Here is a 19,690-nt window from a genome sequence, read left to right on the forward strand (position 1 = left end):
CGCGGGCGCGGCCGCAGCAGGTGAGCGGCGCCCGCTGCCAGCCGCCGCGCCCGCTGATTGGCTGCTGCCGGGCGCAAAGGTAAAAGTATGCAAATGAGGAGGCGCAGGGGGGGCTGGGAGGCTGGCGGAGGCTCTGCCCGCCGGCCCCGTCACCCGTTATCTGCGGGCACCGGCGGAGCTTCCCCCGGTACCGGCGGTGGGGTCGGTCGCGCAGCTCTTAGTTCCCCTTTCGGGGTGGTGGAACGCGGGCTGCCCGCCGGGAGCTGCCCGGGCCCAGCGCCACCTGCCCCCGGGCCGGCAGCGCTACCGGCCCCGCTGCTGCAGGCGCTGCTGCAGGCGCTGCTGGGCAGAGGGGAACTTGCTGAGCCTTACCCAGGGGTGCCTGGAGGAGGTTTGGCATCTCCTCGGCCATTTTGTTTAGGGAACGAGAGGTTTCTTCTTCCATGGTGGTCTGTGTGTATCGTCGGTGACCTAATCCCCTGTGTAATTAAAAGGAAACATTCAGGGATTTACTTTTCCAGGGCACTTAATTTTTTGGAGCACTGTTACAGTTTTACCGGCTATTCATCAGTGTATTTATTTCTATTTTTTAAATTTTGAAGAACAGTCATGTTTTCACTGTGATACTTCTTACATATTTAAATCTGCATATTTCCTTAGTGTGAGAGTTAAATATTTTTACCTGGAGGTAGTCAAACAAAGTTCAATAAGTTCCTACCAGTCGGTACCAAGTTTTTTGTTAACTGTTTTTAGTTGGCATGGGTGGTGTCCCAGTTCACTGGTAGCTTCTAAAAGCCTGTCCCTGCAGTCACTGTAGGCTGGGCTCACTCTATAATGCTTTAGAATAACTATAACAAACCTACTAACTGTGAGGCACTTCAGCATGTACATGTTGTGTGATGGGTGTCCCAAGATACCTTATGTTTTTGCAGGGCTTCACAAAGAGACAAGGAAACAAACATTCTTCCCTTGGGATGTCTGTAAGGGTACATAGCACGGTGGTTTTGCTTCATCAGGGTTTTGTTGCCAGGGAAGAAGTTGTGATGGTCAGTTCCTAGTAAGCAGAGGAAGCTGCATCTGCTTTCTGATGAATTCACGACAATTCTTAATAGGAGCTTGTCATCAAAGCAATTTAAGAGGGAAATTCCAAGAGCATTCTGCTTTGTGTAATTTGGCTGGCCTCTGTCTGCTAAGGGAAGCCACAGCAGGCTAATAATCCCTGCCAGCGAGTGAGACAGAAAGAGGCTGAACAGCACCAGCCTTTGTCCTTGTCTGTCACTCAGATTTTTTTTTAATGTCTTTTTTTCATGCTCTTTGATATTTTGCCAGACTTCTGCAATTAAATATAAGACACATTTTTGTCTCGTGCAATAGCAGACTCATCACTTTTTTACTGGTGTATATCTACCTCTCAGCTGCTAGCCAGGCAACAAATTAAAATTCTCCGATATTTGTGACCACAAATTAAATCTGAATGTTCAACAGCTGCTGAAGCTTTCTGTTTGCTTCTCAACTTGACAGACACAGGCTATCCCTGCTGCTGGTGCTTTGTGAAGTGACAGGGTGAGTGACAAATCTGTTGTGTTTTGGGGATTCTGTGTTTGTTTGGTTTGGGGTGGGCTTTTTTGGGATGGTTTGTTTGTTTGTTTTTCCTTCCCTCTTGCTAATTAAACTGTTGATGTTCTGGTCTATTTGGCATATTCGGAATGCAGATTTACTGGCTGGAGCTACTGTCTTTACAGGGCCACACCTCTGATTTTTGGGCCCAAGTCTGGCAGAGTGTAAGCCCAGGACAATCACTTGCTTCAGTGCAATTTTACCAGCTGTTTTGAATTTTGTTGTAAACACTGGTTCCAGAAGCTTTTTGGTGCCCTCTCAATAGGAAGGAGAACCTTGAATGTACACCATTTCCTGAACACAGGAAGCCATCAGCATATCAAATGTTTTTGTTGGATTTTGTTGCAAAGGCGCACATCTAAAGTTACTGTACCATTGTTCCTTTGGTTATAGTGCTGAATTATTCAATATTATCACCCACTGCCCTTCTTAGAAGATCTCTTTCACTTTTAATTATTAAAAGGTGTACCTCCACTTTCTTAATTAATGCTGCTGTTTCATATTAAGGGAACCAGCTCCTACAGCCCTTTGTGGGTGAAAAGTAACTATTACAGGTTTACTTCTTCAGATTCAGGTAGATGTCTAACTATGACTAATGCAACTTGTTTTTTACCCACCTCTGACTGTAAACTGTGGGGCACAGTTCAGATGATATAAATAATCAGAGGCTTCCATTACATAAGTGGAACTGAGATAAATGTAGCTGGGGTCTAGTTATTATTTTTTTCTCCCTCCAGTTCTCTTCACAAGTTATAGTATAAACTTAGAATAATATGGTTTAGATACAGAATAATACTGTTGCTGTTACAGCGTTTGGCAGTGCTGACTGCTGTAATTTCTGGTAGTGGTCAGGGGTATGTCTGTGCTCCTATTCCCTATCAGGCTGCAGAATTTATTTTATATTCTGGCTAGAACTAAATTGGCTTAATTCGTTTAAAGGGATAGTTATAAATTGTTAGTCATAAAATGGTTGTCTTGCTTTTGGAGGGAAATCTTTCCTTCTCTGTAGGAGAAATTTATTTGATTATTTTTTTCTTTTTAAAGATTATTTTAAGCTGGTCCAGGTGAGGATCTTAAGTATTTGTTTCCTCACCCTTTGTCTCTGTGGAAGACAAGTTCTGCACTCCGATCTGTGACATGAATCCAGAGCTGCCAGATATAAGCAAGAGCAGAATTTGCCTTTTCCTTTTCTTCCCTCACTTTTTCTGACGCTTATTCTCCGCTTCCTTGCACAGTCTTTGTTCTCCTGCCCGTCTTTGGTGTCTTTCAATGACACTGCTGGCAGCAGGAGCAGCTATGGACAGCGTGAATTAGTTGTTCTTTCATGGGAAACTGTGACAGGGGAAAGCGCACTGGGCACTTGTAATGCTGCTGACGTGCACATACAGACCGCACAGAATTACAGAAGGAAAAGCTCCTGCAAGGCGAGAGGGGAGCGAAAAGGCAGAGTTACCCCAGGGCTCAGTGCCAGTGAGCTTCTTACTAGTCAGAAGAGCTTCAAATGAAGCCGTTTGGGTACTTTGCTCTTAGTTTCCCTGTGAAGCTCCCATCAGCTGGGGTGGTTTCCAGGAGGTTTTCTGCTGAAACACTCTGAATGCAAACTCAGCTGGTTTACGTTATTATGTGCATGAAATCTAAAGGTCTGTGTCACTTCTGAGGCACAAATTTGTACTTTGAAGGTTTAAGTGTGTACAAACTTCTCTTAAAGTATATACTATTGTCTTAAAATTCAGCCAGTGTGACCTTTTTTCTTGCTCTCTGCTATTGTGGAGTGTTTAAAACTTTGTAAGTGAAACATTGTTTGCAGAGATTGATTTTTATCGCTTTATTTTTCCCAGGTTTACGGTGAGCTGTTGACAGCACTTTGGGTAGTTAATTTCATTCTTTGTCTTGTAAAGTCATTTTTCTTCCCCTGTTGTTTGTATAAAGTCTTTCATGCACATCAAAATCAGGGAGGGGAAAAATGGCGTTAAAAAAAGCCAGAAGCTTCCAGGAGTAGGAATGCCGCATGCAATCTCTGTACTTGTAATTGTTAGACTTTAATTTGACTTTCTCTTCTTAAATGTGTAAGCAAAATACTTGTGATAGTAGAAAAAATAGATATGCGTCTAAACGGTATGAACTGCACTGCAAGACAATCAGGCATGTTAAAACCACTGCTAATTCCATTCGGATTTTATGGAAACTTGGAATGCACCTTGCACGATTTTCTTCTTTGGCTACATTTGTCTTGGTATTTTTGTTTGGTTTGGTGTTATTTTCTAGAAGTATAGCACTGGTCTTTTTGCTTCCTTTAAGACACTATTATCAAAACAGCAAATGACAGTGTTAAAATCAGTAATTCTGTACTTTTTGCTATGATGATGCAGCATCTAGGGAATTTCTCATTTTCCTTTTATAGATGCAAAAAGGTCCCATGGGATAGTTTTTAAAGCTTATTGAATCAGCCCTAAAAAAACAAGCCAAGCATCTACTGTCTGTCTAAATTGTTTTCAAAGTATTTATTTTATGCAGTTGACATTTTTAGATGTTAGTGTTGAGGCGAACAGTTTGGTGGCTGTAGGATCTATATTATGGTTAACGAAGTCTGTGAAGTAAAATGCTGTTTATAATCTGTGTATGATCAACTGTGTCTCTCCAGGTTCCAGTGTCCGGCCATTTCTTGTGGCCCTGAAAAGGGAAATCTGAGTCATCTTGGTCACCTGAACCACCTCAGTTATTCAGTCATGTCAATTGGTCACCTTAGTTATCAGTAGTACAGCAGGTAGAATATATGGAGTAAATAAAACATATGCTTAAAATGTCATCTGCAGTAACAATCAAGGTTTTTGTTGTTTGGTTGTTTTTTTTTTTAAAGAGCTAAATTCAGTGTAAATGTCCTGGGGACATACCCCAGTTATTCACTGAATTCACTGAATTGCAATTAATTCTCTGTGCTGTGGTGTTTGCATGCCGTCATGAATTTCTCTCCACTTCCTGGAACACAATCAGATCCCCAGCAGTGCTGTTACGTTCATGACATTTCACCCCAACCTTAAAGAAGCCCTTTCTGGTGCCAGGCAATAGAGTGGCTGAGGTAGGTGTAGCTGTTGCGTGGATCTTTGCTGTCTGGTGGGTAGATGCGCAAAGTAGAGTGGTGGTGTCTCATGTCGATGATCATTATGAGCCAGACACAAGGGTGAGATGATTCTGCCATGCAGAATAATCTTGCCTGTGTTGTTTGGATCGGAAGTTCTTCTCTGCCGGGAAGAAAAAAGAAATGTACAAAACCATTTGGCATTTTTATTTATTTATTTTTTTAGTGAAACGGAGCATTATAGATTGAGAAAGGGAAATTAGGACAGGAAAAGAGGCCATTTAAGTACAGTGGCTACAGCAACCCACAACTAGGCCAGAAATTAGCTCCTCTAAGAGCACAAAGACATAGCAAATATTCAGTTTAATAAATCTAACAAGTGGTTACGCATGACTTAGTGATGAAATAACAATTTGTTCATCTTTGCTCTTGAAAAGACAGATACTGAATATATTATTTGAGAAACTTTCTGACCAAAATGGCATTAAGTTCTTGGAATAGCTTGGAAAGTTAAATCACTGCCAAAAAACTACCTAAAAGAGAGATTATTTTGGAGCAAAAGCAGCTACAGGCAAGCGTGAAGCCATTGTTCCGGATGGAGCAGCTGGATGTCCAGCCTCACTTTCGAAACCATTCTTTATAATTCCCAGCAGATCTACTATGCACTGGGTGAAAATAGCATTGGAGTGTAACAATAGCATGTCTACTTGTTAATTCAGTTGATACCCATGTCTTTTGAATTGTCCAATGAATAAGGCTTACCAGACAAAAGACAGACTTGGTGAAGTTTGTTGATTTAATGTTTATAGATGGAAGAAAACAGAACAAAACAAAGAAATAAGATAGCACCAGGGCACTGACTGTAAAGGAAAAGTGTATTTTGGAGGTCAGCCTTCTAAAAATAGCAAGATAGGCGAATACTCATTTTATGGGTTCAGAAGCTAGTTCTTGGGATTTTCTGATGCTCTTAATTTTAAGAATTGCCTTTTGGAACATTTAAAATCCATTTTAAATTAAGCTGATAGAGGACTAGGATCAGGAGAGTTTGTTGCCTCTCATGTATTAAAGAAACAAATAACTGGAGGCTGAAAATAGCAGTATAATGATATTTTGAATAGTAGCACATCAAAGGCTTGACTCAAAGCCCATTCCTTCTGTTCAAAGCCAGGATTTTGGGATGTTCAGGAGTGGGCTGGGTTTAGATTAAGTCTGAAAAAGAAAAAGGCTGAAGTCTAGTTCTAGGGAGCAAAGTGATTTTATGCTTCCTGCAGCCAAATCCAAATTTGTTTGTGCTGTTGGGTACAGGGCATCTGTGTGTCTCTCTGTAGAGGTGGATAACTGTTGGGAAGGTGGTCTCTTGGAGACAGGGTTTATCCTACCCTGTTGTAGTGGGGATGTGCGATGTGCTGGCACCTGATCTGCTGTCACATCTGTTCTTCAGGTCTGAAATAAACCCAGCAAACTGCAACGAATATAAGTTAAGACAGTAACTCTGGGATTAACAGGACATGTTAATGCCTGTGGACTGACAGTGGGGTGTCAGCAGTGGGAAAATAAATAGTTTTCAAATGAATTACAGTTTTTATTGGTCTTCTGTTACATCTGCTACAGGTTCTCATTACCATCACATCCCAAAGATTCCTTTATAAGGTTCAGGTGGAAACCATCACCACTTGGTTTTGGTTTGAAGGGAAAATTGATACCACCTGCTGAATGCCCTTCCAGGTGATTCTATAGGAGGCTTTCAAGAAATCCTGAAGTAATCAGGCGTTATATGCTAAGAAGCAGAAATCCAAAGTGTTTACAAGTATGTGGAAGAACAGTAGAGGATGGTCTGAGCAAGATGTCGCACTGTGAGAGCGGGAGGATGGGGAGAAAAGCTGTGCATCATGAAGGAAAGCTCGAGCAACAAGTTTGTAGTGAAAGCTGCTTAGCTGTGCTTGTCACCAGGTCTGTCTGTTGGCTGCGTTGCTGCTCATGCTGTGCATGTGAGCTTTCTGACAAGGTCTGTTGTGCCTGTCACAGAACAACAGGCTGGAAGGGGCTCCCGGGGGTCGTCTGATCCAACTTGCTGCTCCAAGTAACACCAACTTCTGGGCCAAAGCAGTTTGCTTAGGGACACAGCCAGGCAAGTTTTGAACATCTCTGAGGATGGAGTGCCACAAACTGTTGGGCAACTGCCCGAGTACTCTCATGGTGAAAACTTCACCCTTATGGCCATTGCCTTGTTCGTTTGCCCTTGAGAAGAGTTTGGCTTTTGTCCTTGCTCTAACTCCTTTTAGAGAGTGGAAGAATGCAGTCGGATCTGCCCCCAGCCTTCTTTCATCTAGGTTAAATAAACCCAGTTCCATTGTCATTCCTATGTCATTTGTTCAGGAGCTAGAGTGTCCTTTTTGACCTGTGGCATCATGAGCTGGTATTTTCCTTTGTCTCCCTGCTCAGGTAGGATAGATCACTTGTGAGAGAATGGAGATGACAGGTCCAAACCAGCAATCCACAGGTAAAAGGAATTCACAGAGAGAAAAGAGGAGAAAGAATGTCAGATTTTTGTGTATCTGGTGTTTCTTTCTGTTTTCTCTGAAGTGCAGTCGGTATGTGAATGCAGTACTTTTGAGCATGCATGAGGAGCATATAGAAAAAGCTATGACTCTTTCCTCTGGCTAGGAAAACAACCTTCCACTGCCAGCCAGTTCTGCTGCATCACCACTAGCATCTGTGCACAAGCTGGGGACAAACTGGGAAGCAGTTTCATCGTTCAGTCTTTTCCCTTGAAAGTCCTGAAAGGGTTTTTGGCTCTTGCATAGAAATGTAAAGCAACATGAGTGCTCAGAGTATGGTCCTCTATGAGCACAGCTCTTTATTTTCCAGTAGTCTTCTTGCAAGCGGATGCAGCTCACCGTGGAATATGTACCTAGTAACTACGAAATAGAAGAAACAAACCTTATTTGTTGTTATTACTTGGAGTGTTGGGTGATATCCTGTTGTGGTTTAACCGCAGCTGGAACTAAGCACCACACAACTGCTCATTCAGTCCCCTGCAGTGGGGATGGGGAGAGAATCAGAAAAATGAGAAAACTCATGGGTTGAGATAAATGCAGTTTAATAACTAAAGAAAAAGCTGCACATGCAAGCAAAGCAAAACAAGGATTAATTCATTATGTTCCATTGGCAGGCGAGTATTCAGCCATCTCCAGGAACGCAGGGCTCCATCATACATAATGGTTACTTGGGAAGACGAACACCATCACTCTGAACATCTACACTTCCTCCTTCTTCTCCCAGCTTTATATACTGAGCATGACATCATATGGTGTGGACTATCCCTTTGGTCAGTTGAGGTCAGCTGTCCCAGCTGTGTCTCCTCCCAGCCTTTTGTGCACTTCCCACCTTCTCATTGTAAGGCCAGCATGAGAAGCTGAAAAGTCCTTAACTGCTTAGTGCAACTAAAACATCAGAGTTTTATCAATATTTTTCTCACACTAAATCCAAAGCACAGTACCATACCAGTCACTAGAAGAAAGTTATCTCAGCTGAAACCAGGACATATCCAGGGGTTGGCAGTGAAACACTAAAGTCTTGTGCTTATTCGGAACTTACTTCTTTGCTCTTGACCTGTACATCCAGCTCCAGCACAGTAGCAGCCATATCACTGTGAAAATCAGCCTATTTGTCTTGATATGGGGTGCGTTTCTGACATTATGCAGGCTAAGCAATATATAGGCTTAAGCATTTAAACTTCGGATTTTATCCTACAGGTTAGTTGCTTATCAAGTCTGCTGTCAGTGCTTTCTGCTATCAGTGACCAAACATCTGTGTTAGGGACATAACACAAGATGATGGTCACATACTGATACCTGCAATAAGCAAGTAATCCCTTTAGCACACAGGAATTTTCTGTCAGTTGAATTTACTTGGTACAATTTTCCTAAAAAAAAGAGGTGATAGGGCATGGCTTATATTTCACCCAAGTTTCTTCTCAGAGTCCCAAGACTTGCCTCTTTCTGTTGCCGGGCTTGCCAGCATGCAGTCCTAGTTTAGGGTTTGCCCTTTTGGAGCTATGGTTTTTCATGTTTCTAGTTGTTGCTGGTCAGGAGAGCTATCGGTCAAAAATGATTTGGTATGAATTGGCCAGTATTAACTTTGGTTTGTTCATTTTTTCTATGCAGTTGCTTTTTTCTTTATGGTTTACACATTCAAAGAGAAGAGTGTTCTACCAGCGTGCTGATACAGTTTCCATTTAATTATGCACTTTCACATGGGACAAGAGCCCTTGTGCAAGAGAGTTAGAGAAGCAAACAGGAACAAAATGAAGGAAGGAAACAGTGGGGTTTATGTTGTTCTATTTTCTTTCATTTTTTTTTTTTTTTAAGAAGATGAGTGAATAATCACCAAATGCGGGAAAGTTTGCCGTGACTGTGCTTCACAGAAAGTACACTGAATTCCAAGGAAATGTAAAGGTAAATCTAAACTTAATTCTGCAGAGATTTTTAAATGATGGTGGATTTTCAAGTTAAGAATTAGTTTACTTCCCAGTATGAGCTGGAATATGTGTTTTACACCATCTTGTGCTTTAGTTCCACCTTCTCCTGTCACCACAGGAGCGGTTTTTCTTCTAGAAGGGTGTTGAAGCTTGATGGCAGCGTTTCCCTGGAGCGGCCGAAGTCACAGCAGCTCACAGTGTGCTTGGTGCTGCCGCTGAGATGCAGCAGCTGACAAAGCAATAACTGAGATGCAGCTGAAAAACAAGGCTGTGTCAGCAGTACCAAACCATTTTAAATATGAACCTATCTTTTAAAGGATCCAGCCTTACACAAAGATGATATACTCAAATGCTTTGGAAGACTGCTTTTCCCCAGGAAATATTTCATGTAATTTAGGTTGAGTGAGCAATCCGTCGTATTGGGAGCAGGCAGATCTGGAGCATTGACCACCTACAAGTGCACTGTGGTGCTTCTTTGCAGCTGTTTGGTGGGGTTGTTGATGTGAGTGATAATAGATATTATGTCTGTTAGCTGGTACAAGTGATATTATGATAGAAGCAGGCCAGCAGAAGCCAGGTAGGCTTTATGGCCCTCTTCTTGTCAGCAGCAGGGCAGTATTTGTTTCCAGCCTCAATTTTGACTGTTGGTACTTAGAAGTATTTTTCTGAGATGACCAGGAGGAGTGGGACCCCTGGTCTCTCTCATCTACTTCTCATCACTATATCTGTGTTGAGGCTGAAACTCCATCACTTCATCCCCATAAGTGTCACTTGTGCAGTATTTCCAAGTATCTTGATGTCTGCCTTGAGTGTTGTCTCCTTTCCTGAGGCAAAGGACAGGAAGGTCACAAGTCTGACAGAACAAAGCAGAAGATCCCTCAAAAGTACAGGGTTTACTCCAAACACTGGGTAAGTCCTGCAGAAACTGCTAAGACAGTTCTTTTAAATTGTATGCTTGTTTTGTTTGACTTTCCTGTGTCAAAGGCATGTGCCCTGCACTAACCAAATGCTGTAGGCACCTCTGCATTTGGGCAGTAGAGGATATTTGATATTTTTATTCAGTCATCACGTTTTGTTTTTCCCCACAGTGCTTTATCAGATCTGTTTAATATTATTTTATGGAGTTGGCTAATTTCTGACTTTTTATTTGCCTTTGAAGAAGAATGTATTTCTGCATGTTACAGGGTAGCACAGCAGTGAAAGATGGCTGGGGAGAGGAAGGTCAGTAACATAATTATACTCCCTTCAAACACCTTTTCCAAAACTAGATGGAGTTTCTGGTTCTGATGCCTGCATCTTGGGGGAATATATGGATTTTCCAACATTTCCATTTTATGGCGTGGAGTAAGAACCCTTATAAATTCCATAACATCTCCAGGTTCCAGATATTTTAAGTGACTGCTTGTGAGAACAGTTACCATGAATTTCATAATGGAAATAAAATTCCAGCTTAAATGTCATCTACAGAATGGTTCAGACCCTCTCACAACTGGCAGGTTGTTGCTCTGCCGTCACTCTCATTTATGTTTGCAGAAGGCACTGCGTTTGTGCTTTTCCTCTAGTTTATTTTTACGTTCCCATCTATACTATTAAAGTTGTCCCTAGTGGTTTCTTCCCTTGATATGGGGAGAAGCTGCCCTCCTTTTTCTTCCTCTCTGAGGATTAGAAGACTATACTTATTCTCTGTGCCTTTTTCATGTTAAAAATTAAGGGTTGCTTTGAAACATCAGCACCACCGTGTGTTCCTATTCAGTCAGTTGTCTATATCTGCTTACAGCTTTCAAACTTGCCCAGGCTCTGTGGAAACCGATTGCTTTAGGACTTCTTTAGTAGATATATTCATTTATCTTTGGTTTATCCATGCTGATTCTTCTTGCCCACATCTGATTCTTGCATGTCATCGGTCCTACTCAAGCCTAGTGGCGTCTAAAGGTGTTTGCACCCAGGCAGAGCATAAACAAGTGGCCATTTGATTTTCTAGTCTTCAAAGGGAGGAATGTGTTATCTAAGTTTAAGTCATCCAGATGTGTGCGTTTATCATTTGAGCTGCATTTTGCCCTTAGAATTCTTCAGTTAAGGGCGCACCATCAGCTACTGTTTCAGGTAGTTTTCTTTAAAAAAAGAGTCATGACACACTGAATTATAACAAATATAATGACATAGTGCTACAGAAATCACTAAACCTTAACCAGTTGTTATGAAACTATTAAAACTCACTCACACAAACAAAAATAAGAAAATAGGTAAAGGAAACAGTGAGTGTGAATATGTACACAATGTAGTTGAAAGCTGAAATAAAAGGAGAGAAAGGGAGACAAAGTGGTCTCTGCTGAATGTAACAGGGACCTGAGTGTGACTGGAAGAGCAGCAGCACGGAGGGAGCACTACAGATGTGCTCTTTGGTGCAGAAGTAACAGCACGTGACCTTGATTTCTGCAGTTATTCTGAATTATTTTTCTGTCCTGCTTTTTGTATCCCATACTTCTCTCGGGACTAGTACTGAATACTCCTCCTCTCCCTCTGTCTTTGTGGTGTTTCCAGGTGCTGACAAGCTACTGGCCTGTTTGGGATCTCCAGAGACTTCGTCCCTACAAATCTGGCTGCTGTGATTATTTTGGGGCTCAAAGCAGTTTTCCCTGAGGACCAGAGGAACTGTGCCAGCAGATGTGGTTTGTGCACTTTGCACAGGCTGCAGGGGGCACCAATGGGGGGTCTGAACTCCCTGTGGAATTGGGGATCCCCTGCCCTCCCTGAGGCGAGGGGCTGTGGGAGATGCCGCTGCACAGGGGCTTCAGCATCAGCGGTGCGGGAGGGCAGATGTGTCTGATTGCAGGGCCAGAAGCTGAGCCGAGGGTGATAAAATGTTTTCCCCAGCCTTTTTGGAAACCTGGGCTAAGCTGTGAAGGAGAGGGAGGTGAGATACCGAGTTAAGTGAGAGGTGATCTGTCACGAGGCAGATGATGTTTCTGTGTTGGATTTATTTAATTTTGTGTGTTTTGTGAGAGGAGAAAGAATTCAGGATGTTCTCAGCTGGGTGCAGGGTGAGCCTTAATGGTTTCTTCCGGAAGAGTTTTACAGGTTCAGAGGTTTCTGAATTCACTAATGTCTTATGCTCAATGCAAAATGCAGGAGAGATGAAGTCTGTGGTAGCAAGAAGAAATATAACATGATTTCTATTAGTCCCAGAATCCCACTGCCTCAATAAAACCACAGAAAAAATGTTTCTACAGGGTGTTTAAAAAAGATAGACAGACTCAATTTGACATCACTATATCTTTGAAATTTGATCCATCTTTTTGAAACACCCTGAATATTCAGAAGGTGAGAGAAGTGTGATCTTCCAGGTCTATCCATATACTGCTTCCATCTCTTGATGCAAGAGAAATTTCTGGTTGTGGCAGTATAGTCTCATCTCCAGGCTCTTTCAGAAGATGTCTTTGCATTGGCATTATCCCAAGGCCCTGGATGGTAGGGACAGACTTGGTGCAGGGATGGGTATCCAGCCACATGGTAAATACCATTTTTTTTCCCCAATTAGTGTAGTGCTGTCTGTGGCCCTTGAGTGAAAGTGGAAAGTCTCAATCTCCTGTATTTGAACTTCTTTAGGTCATCGACACAGTGAGAGAGAGAGATTCTGTGACATATTTTAACTTTTCTTCCACTGACATGTCCTGTTTATTCCACAAACTATAAATTATCTTCCTGCCCACTTCCCTTTAGAGTATCCTTCAGTATCATAAATACCATCTATTTCCTCTTGGGTGGTCTTGTTGATACAAATCTAACTAAATTTTAGAGTAGTTGTTCTCAATTGGTTTTTATTTTTTCAAGGCTGCTGCACCTGGAGAGGGACCGATTTACTTGAAAGGTTATTGATCTTTTTCCCAGCTAGACTAGTGGGTCTAATAACATAGGTCTGCCTACAAACCTTATTTTGGTCATATGCTTGGATACTTGGAAGCAATACTAGTTTGTTATTTCTTCTGGCATAATTTATGGCTGTCAGCATTATGCAAATATCCCAGCAATAACTAGTAATGATATGGAGAGAGTTGTGTTGGCCTGTCAGCAATGTTCCAAAACTTCATCAGGGAAAAATAAACAGAAAATTCTCAGGCAACCGATGTGCTGGGAGAGACTGCAATGCAGATGCATTTTATCATTATGAAGTTGCCATGATACACGAATTTGTTCATTCTGGGTCAAATCTTTCTCTTTTTATTCCTATATGTTTTTAAATCAGATAAATTGGGTGTTAGGGGAGTTCTGGAGCAGTTTGCAGTTACCCTGCAGTCCCATGGGGTGAAGGGTGCAGACACTCGGGTCTTGTAACGCCATCAACACAAGTGCCAGGGATGACTGTAGGAGGCAGTGGCAATCGTTAGCATTGAACTGTTAAATGAGACACTTGGACTGAGGTAATTGAGTTTCTGGCAGCCTGAAGTCATGAGAGTGACAGATCCAAGTACCAAAATGTTACCCGTCAGTCTGCAGGTGTGTCATATTAGGAGCTCCAGCACCGGCCTCTTTCCTCATGCTGACTGGGAGATGATGATGGATCTTGGCATATACAGTCCACCAACAGCTCTCCAGTGCATAGGGGACATGTCCTGCATGTCTGCAAAATGGAGCCATCCATGTGGTCCTGCTCAGTGACAGCTGAGACTGACAAGTGCATTTCTGTCTTGCCCCTTGTGGGACAGGTGGCAGGGAAGCAAGCACGTACTCCTCACTCTCCTTGTCTGCATTGCCTCTGACTGGTACTAAGGATACTGCTCTCTCAGCATGGACCCGGTGCCCCTGGGCAGCAGCAGGGAGGTGAGACTCCAACCTGCACAGCTCCCACTCAAGCTCCTGAGGTCCCTCATAAGCTCAGGACTTCCCTATTGCAGCATGAGTAAACTGGAGAAGAGAAACCCAGAAGGGCCTGAGCATCTGAAAGCCTTGTCAGCGCGTGGTGTGACATGAGCAGCCAGGCCTGCTGTGGGAGGAAACCATGGCCGCCATCGTGCCAGTAATCAGATTTCTGCTGGGAAGAAATAGCAAGTGAGCAGGTCATCTGTGCCAAGGGCCAAACACAGGTTACACACACAGCCTGGCAGCGCTCGCCTGCCTGAGTCACGAGTCACGTCTTCTGCAGGTGACGGCATTACTTGCCTGCCCTGGATTTGTTTCTGTTGACGTGAAGGTGCAAAGGTACATGTTGCTGGTAAGGAACTGAGGATCATTTTTGCTTTCATATCACAGCACAAAACAAAGAGCATGATGAGGAAGCAGAAGCTGACCCCGAAGGGATGCTTTATCCCTCCTCCATTTTGTAGCTGGGATATTTGCTGAAAAATCAGAAAATGTGTCTTTTTTTTTTTTTTTTTTTGGAAAGGATGTACTTATGTAATTTGACCTAATTTTGGTTCTGAAAAACCGACGCAGCTCAGCCAGCACTCAATGGTTGGCTCTAATGAACCCGCGTAATACTATTTGTGGTTCTTTTTGAGGGCAGACCAGTTTGTCTTAGCCCACAAGCCTTATTTTAAATAATCAGAAGCCCCTTTTTTAAGTGCAAATGTGATTTTAAAAGTAGTTATTCTTGCCCGTGAACATGATGGGAACTTAACGCTGAGCCTTTGAGGTGCCAGAGGAAGCACGTTACAATTACCAGGCAGTTTACTAGTGCCACAGTAAGGGCGTTTGAGAGTGACGGGTTTTGTTCTTTTCCATGTGCTGTTCAGACAAACCCAGCAAGGCTGAATTATCACGTGCCCAAAGTCTGTCACCACTCCAGGGCTGAACCTGCTGGTTCAAAAAGTTCACCTTTGGAGCAAACAGAAACCAGAGTTCAGCAACCCCACACCCTTACATCACTCAGAGTAAGGGATGGGGACACATTTTCTTGCTGTCTTTGCTCCTCTCAAAGTGCTGCTCTGTCACTGCTCAAGTGCACAAGCTGTCCTGAAATAAAATTGTGCTGCTCAAATACAAGAAGCTAATACACTTGCTTCATGCTGTGCACACACACACATTTGAGATCTTGTTGAATGCTGCCTCACGCCTTTAAATGGATTGGTGGGGGGAAGTTTTTAAAAACTTGAGAAAATGTCACTTGAACCCTTGATGGGGGAACCAGCTGATGATGCAAGAAGCAAAAGGTTTTTGGTGTTTTCAGACAAAATATTTTATAATTGTATAGTACTTGAGAAAAACAAATACATAAGTTTTGTGAAAATGACAAAAACCATGGGAGCTAGCTAATATGAATCCAGGGGAGTGGGAAAAGCTGAACTTCTGTGTTGTCAAGGACTGTATGTGGCTCAGAGATGCTATAGCGAGTGCTGTCTGTGTAGTACTGAGAGGCTGGAGAGGTTCTGTTGTAGCACTGTTTAGCATAGTTCATGCTTTTTGTATTTGTGTATTTGTATTTGGCCTGCTCTCAGGAGTTGGAAAATGATGAGGCAAGTTCCTTACCTGTTGCTGTTCATGTGCCCAACTCTCCATTTTATGCCAAACAACAGGTATTAACTGTTTGGTACCTGAAAGTCCTACCTAAGAGTGTGGCAAGGTGGGTCACAGGAGAACCCACTACCTTGTATCTCATAAGGAAGACTAGGAGCCCTTCTGGAGGGTGTTTCTCATGCCCCAAAAAGAAGTGGTAAAAGTAGAAGCTTCTCCTGTGCACATGTGCATCCATATAGCAGGGTTTGCCCTGGGCCATGACTGGCTTTCCAAGGCATTCCTACCTTATAAAGTTGTTAAGAAAATGAATGTCTTGAGTTAGGCTTGAGATTAGATTTGACCTTTTCAGAGATTTTTTTAAAAGACTTTGCATCTCTTAATGCAAAAAGCTGCAGAAGTAAAGCAATGCATAGCTTAGAGGTATTAAAGGAATCTAAAATCAGTTTTAATAGCTAGATGATTGTGTGTGTTTTCTTAAAGCAGTTGCCCAGACATGACGTACAGCACAGGAAGGAGAAGGCTAAATCACTAGTTTGTCTGTTTGTCGCCTCAGGTACTAGGTACTGAGTAGGGTAAATTCCAGGTAAGTGATTGCATTTCAGGCTAAAAGCTTCTACAAAAAAATTCTTCAGAATCCCAGTGTTTCATATTTTCTGAATATTTTTATTAAAAATAAACTTGAGTAAAGCAACTAATACTTGCAATGAAACTAAAATATATTCCAAAAGTTTTGAAGTTAGAAATTAGATTATTCACTTAGAAAGAACTCTCATGGACTGAAACTGAGTTGCAGTCAAAATATTCTGTGTCTAATTATGTTCCCTTTAGTATTGCTTGAATCACATCCCTAGAGGTGTTTAACAGACACGTAGATGAGGTTCTTAGGGACATGGTTTAGTGCCAGTGTTCTTGGCTGGACTTGGACCACTTGGCTTGGTTGGCTCTTCCAACCAAAATGATTCTATGATTCTATTACACCCATCTTGTAGTAGTGCAGTAACTTTCTCACATGTGAACATTTTAAACAGCTTTATTCAAGAATAATTTTACATTTTATAGAATTTTATTTATGTATTTAAATATATTTAAATGTCACGTGATTCTAAATATTTTGCAATAGTATGTTATTTATATTAAGTATACTATAGCAAGCATCTTAATATATTATTTAGAATTAAAACTAATGTTCAAAAATAGTTTTTCATTTTTAAATCTGTTTTGACAGCAGCATGAATGGACAGGGCCCTAATTAGAAAGAAGTCATTACTAGAGCTCAGGGTTCTTTGTTGAGTGAACACATTCATCGTTTCACCCATATCTCCTGTGTTCTGAAATTTTTAAATATTAAGAGTAACTAGCCCCCCTTTTGCATGAGGCCCTACAGGCTTGGACACACCAGCAATGCAGTTATCCAGTAGATGCAGCAAGAAAAGGGGACTGTAGCAACAGCTTTCAGATTTCTAACCAGTGCTTTAACTGAGGGGCCTAGAAATCCCAGCTCACTGCTGCATGCCAAGGACCATGCGATCCCTCTCATAGAGAGCACCTGCATGCCAGAAGAATGTTTTACAGCAATATAAATGGGGGTCAGTTAATACCTCTGCTTGATTTCAGGAGGGAAGAGTCACCTTCGAATTCAGTAATTCCCATTTTAAAGTGCATTCTATTGCAATTTATTGTTCAGTAAGAGATACAAGTATAGTTCTGACATTTAGATTCCACTGATGGAATATATTATGTGAAGTGTATTTTCTATGAAGTATATTTTTATAACACAATTGGCTCCAGATTTGAAGAATATATTTAGCATTGACTGTAACTTTCATTTCTCTGGCAGAGAAACATTATTTCAAGGGTTGTGTTAAAGAAATGCTTTGGGCTGGGGATGTTTTTAACTGAAATGAAGATGGCGTGAAGGCTTCCAGGGAAGGGTACTTCACCTGAAGAGACTCACATCAAAAGCACTGCCTGGCCTCTAAACCACAGGCTTATTGCAAAGCCTGAGCATTACATGCATTTGTATTGAAATTCAGTCTGATGCAGACCAGGTCTCTGTGTATTCATACTGCTACCTAGTTCAGTTTCTGGCATATATTCAGAATACCAGATGAAAATACACAGGTGCATGAGAAGTCTCCATCTGAATGGATCTCAAAGGAAAATTCCTGAAAACCAGAATCAGAAACACTTACTGCCTCAGCAAAATACCAGGTTCTTTTGCTGGGTGAGGGCAAGCAGAGGGAGGTTTCCAGGAGCTAAACCTGAGACATGATACAAACACAGAAGACGTTGGGCTTTGGGAGTTGCCTGACTGAAAACTGGACAACTCCTGTCAGTCCAGAATGCAACTCCTCACCCTGCTCTGAATGACAGGTCTCAGCGTCACCAGGAGCGCCATCCTAAAAACACCTGTTTCTCTTGAACACAACAAGGATAAAGAGAGCCTGGGACAACTGCATGAGCGATGGGCACCTGGCCTGTAGGTACCTGAGCTTCAGTGAAGTGGTTCCCAAGAGAGCACTTTGCTCGTACCCGCTGCACGCCAAGGGCATGGCTGCAGCCGGCATCCCGGACTTGCTGCCTTTTGCCACCACGTGCCAGCTGCTGCCAGTGGTTTTTCTCTCCAGCAGTCTCACGGCAGGTACATCTCGTGGTGTCCTCTGCATGTTATTCTAGATTGGCACCTTTGAAATCAGTCCAAGTTTTAGATTATATGGAAAAGTAGTTTTACATGCATCCAACTGAATATTCATTAGTACCTTAGAAAAGCATGATTTTGAATTTTAAATGTTTCTAGCGATAGTGGCTCCATATCAGTAAAGACTCACTGCTACCACTTCACAGATGCAGAGTTTGTGAGCAGAGGGCCCCAGATCAGTAGTGCCTGAAAAAATGTGTTTTCTGTAGTAAAAAACACTGAAATGGAAAGCATGCAGCTAATGAACCAATTGTGCTTTTTAATACAACTGTCTTACTGTCTCCAAGTTACTGGAAATATCCACATTACATATTTCCCCTTTCAAGGATCAATACCTGTTATAAAAATAAATGCTGTTACAGATGGAGAGCTGGAAATCAACAGCACTTGATTTTCACTTGTCCTATGCTGTTGTCAGTAAAGCTAGATACTGAGACGAGACTTAACCATATGATGGGTGGTTTGCATGAAGTGTTGACTTTTCCATAGAAAAATCCATAATATCCGTTAGCTTATTGGTTCTTAGTGACAAAATACACCACTTCATTAGTTAATTATGCTCTTTCATGCTTTTTCTCCTGTAAGGATACAAGCCTCTCTTTTCTAAACCTTACTAATCCAACTACTCAGTTATCATGTGGCTTTAACTCTGTTTAAAGGGAAGGATGCAGAGCATTAAGTAACACATTCTTGAAGGGAAGATTGCTAAAAAGAAGACTCTGGGCTTGGGTTTGAGCCTTGTGTACATGTACAAACCTTTGCATCACGTCCGTGCAACACCATAACCAGGTCCCAGGCGATGGAATTGTAAGTGGCACCAATCAAGGCACAAGGTGAATTTTAAATTATGTAGGATGGGTCTTGAAAAGTTTGTATATTAATTTACGTATTTCAGTCAAATATCTGTTTGTAACATCACGCCGATGTAAACAGATTTCAGATTTCACATGTAATGACTTTCTAGTCATGTATGTTTTGAAGCCAGTACTTCTAAAATGAGATGCTCCTTCTTGCAATATTTAGCCATCACCAATAACTGAGTGGCCTGAACTGAGAACAGTGTATTACTCTACTTCTCATTTGCATAAATTTTGTACCTGCAAAATTAGGACTCTGCAAATTTTTCTTTGAATTAATTAATGGAATGAATTAACATTTGCTGTGGAATCTGTCCAAAGTTATGTGAAAATACAGGCATAAAGATTAGACAGTGATCCCAATTAGCTGTTGATGCTGATTTTGTGACAAGTATGAAAACAGACTCCTGACATTCTTGTAGATTTTAACTTGAAGAATCATAAAAACTTTGGCAAGCGCAATTTAGAAAACATACTCACTAACACCAGAAAACTAAGATATAAAAGCCATT

Source organism: Nesoenas mayeri (assembly GCF_963082525.1).
Source record: "Nesoenas mayeri genome assembly, chromosome: 2".
NCBI classification, from domain to species: domain Eukaryota; kingdom Metazoa; phylum Chordata; class Aves; order Columbiformes; family Columbidae; genus Nesoenas; species Nesoenas mayeri.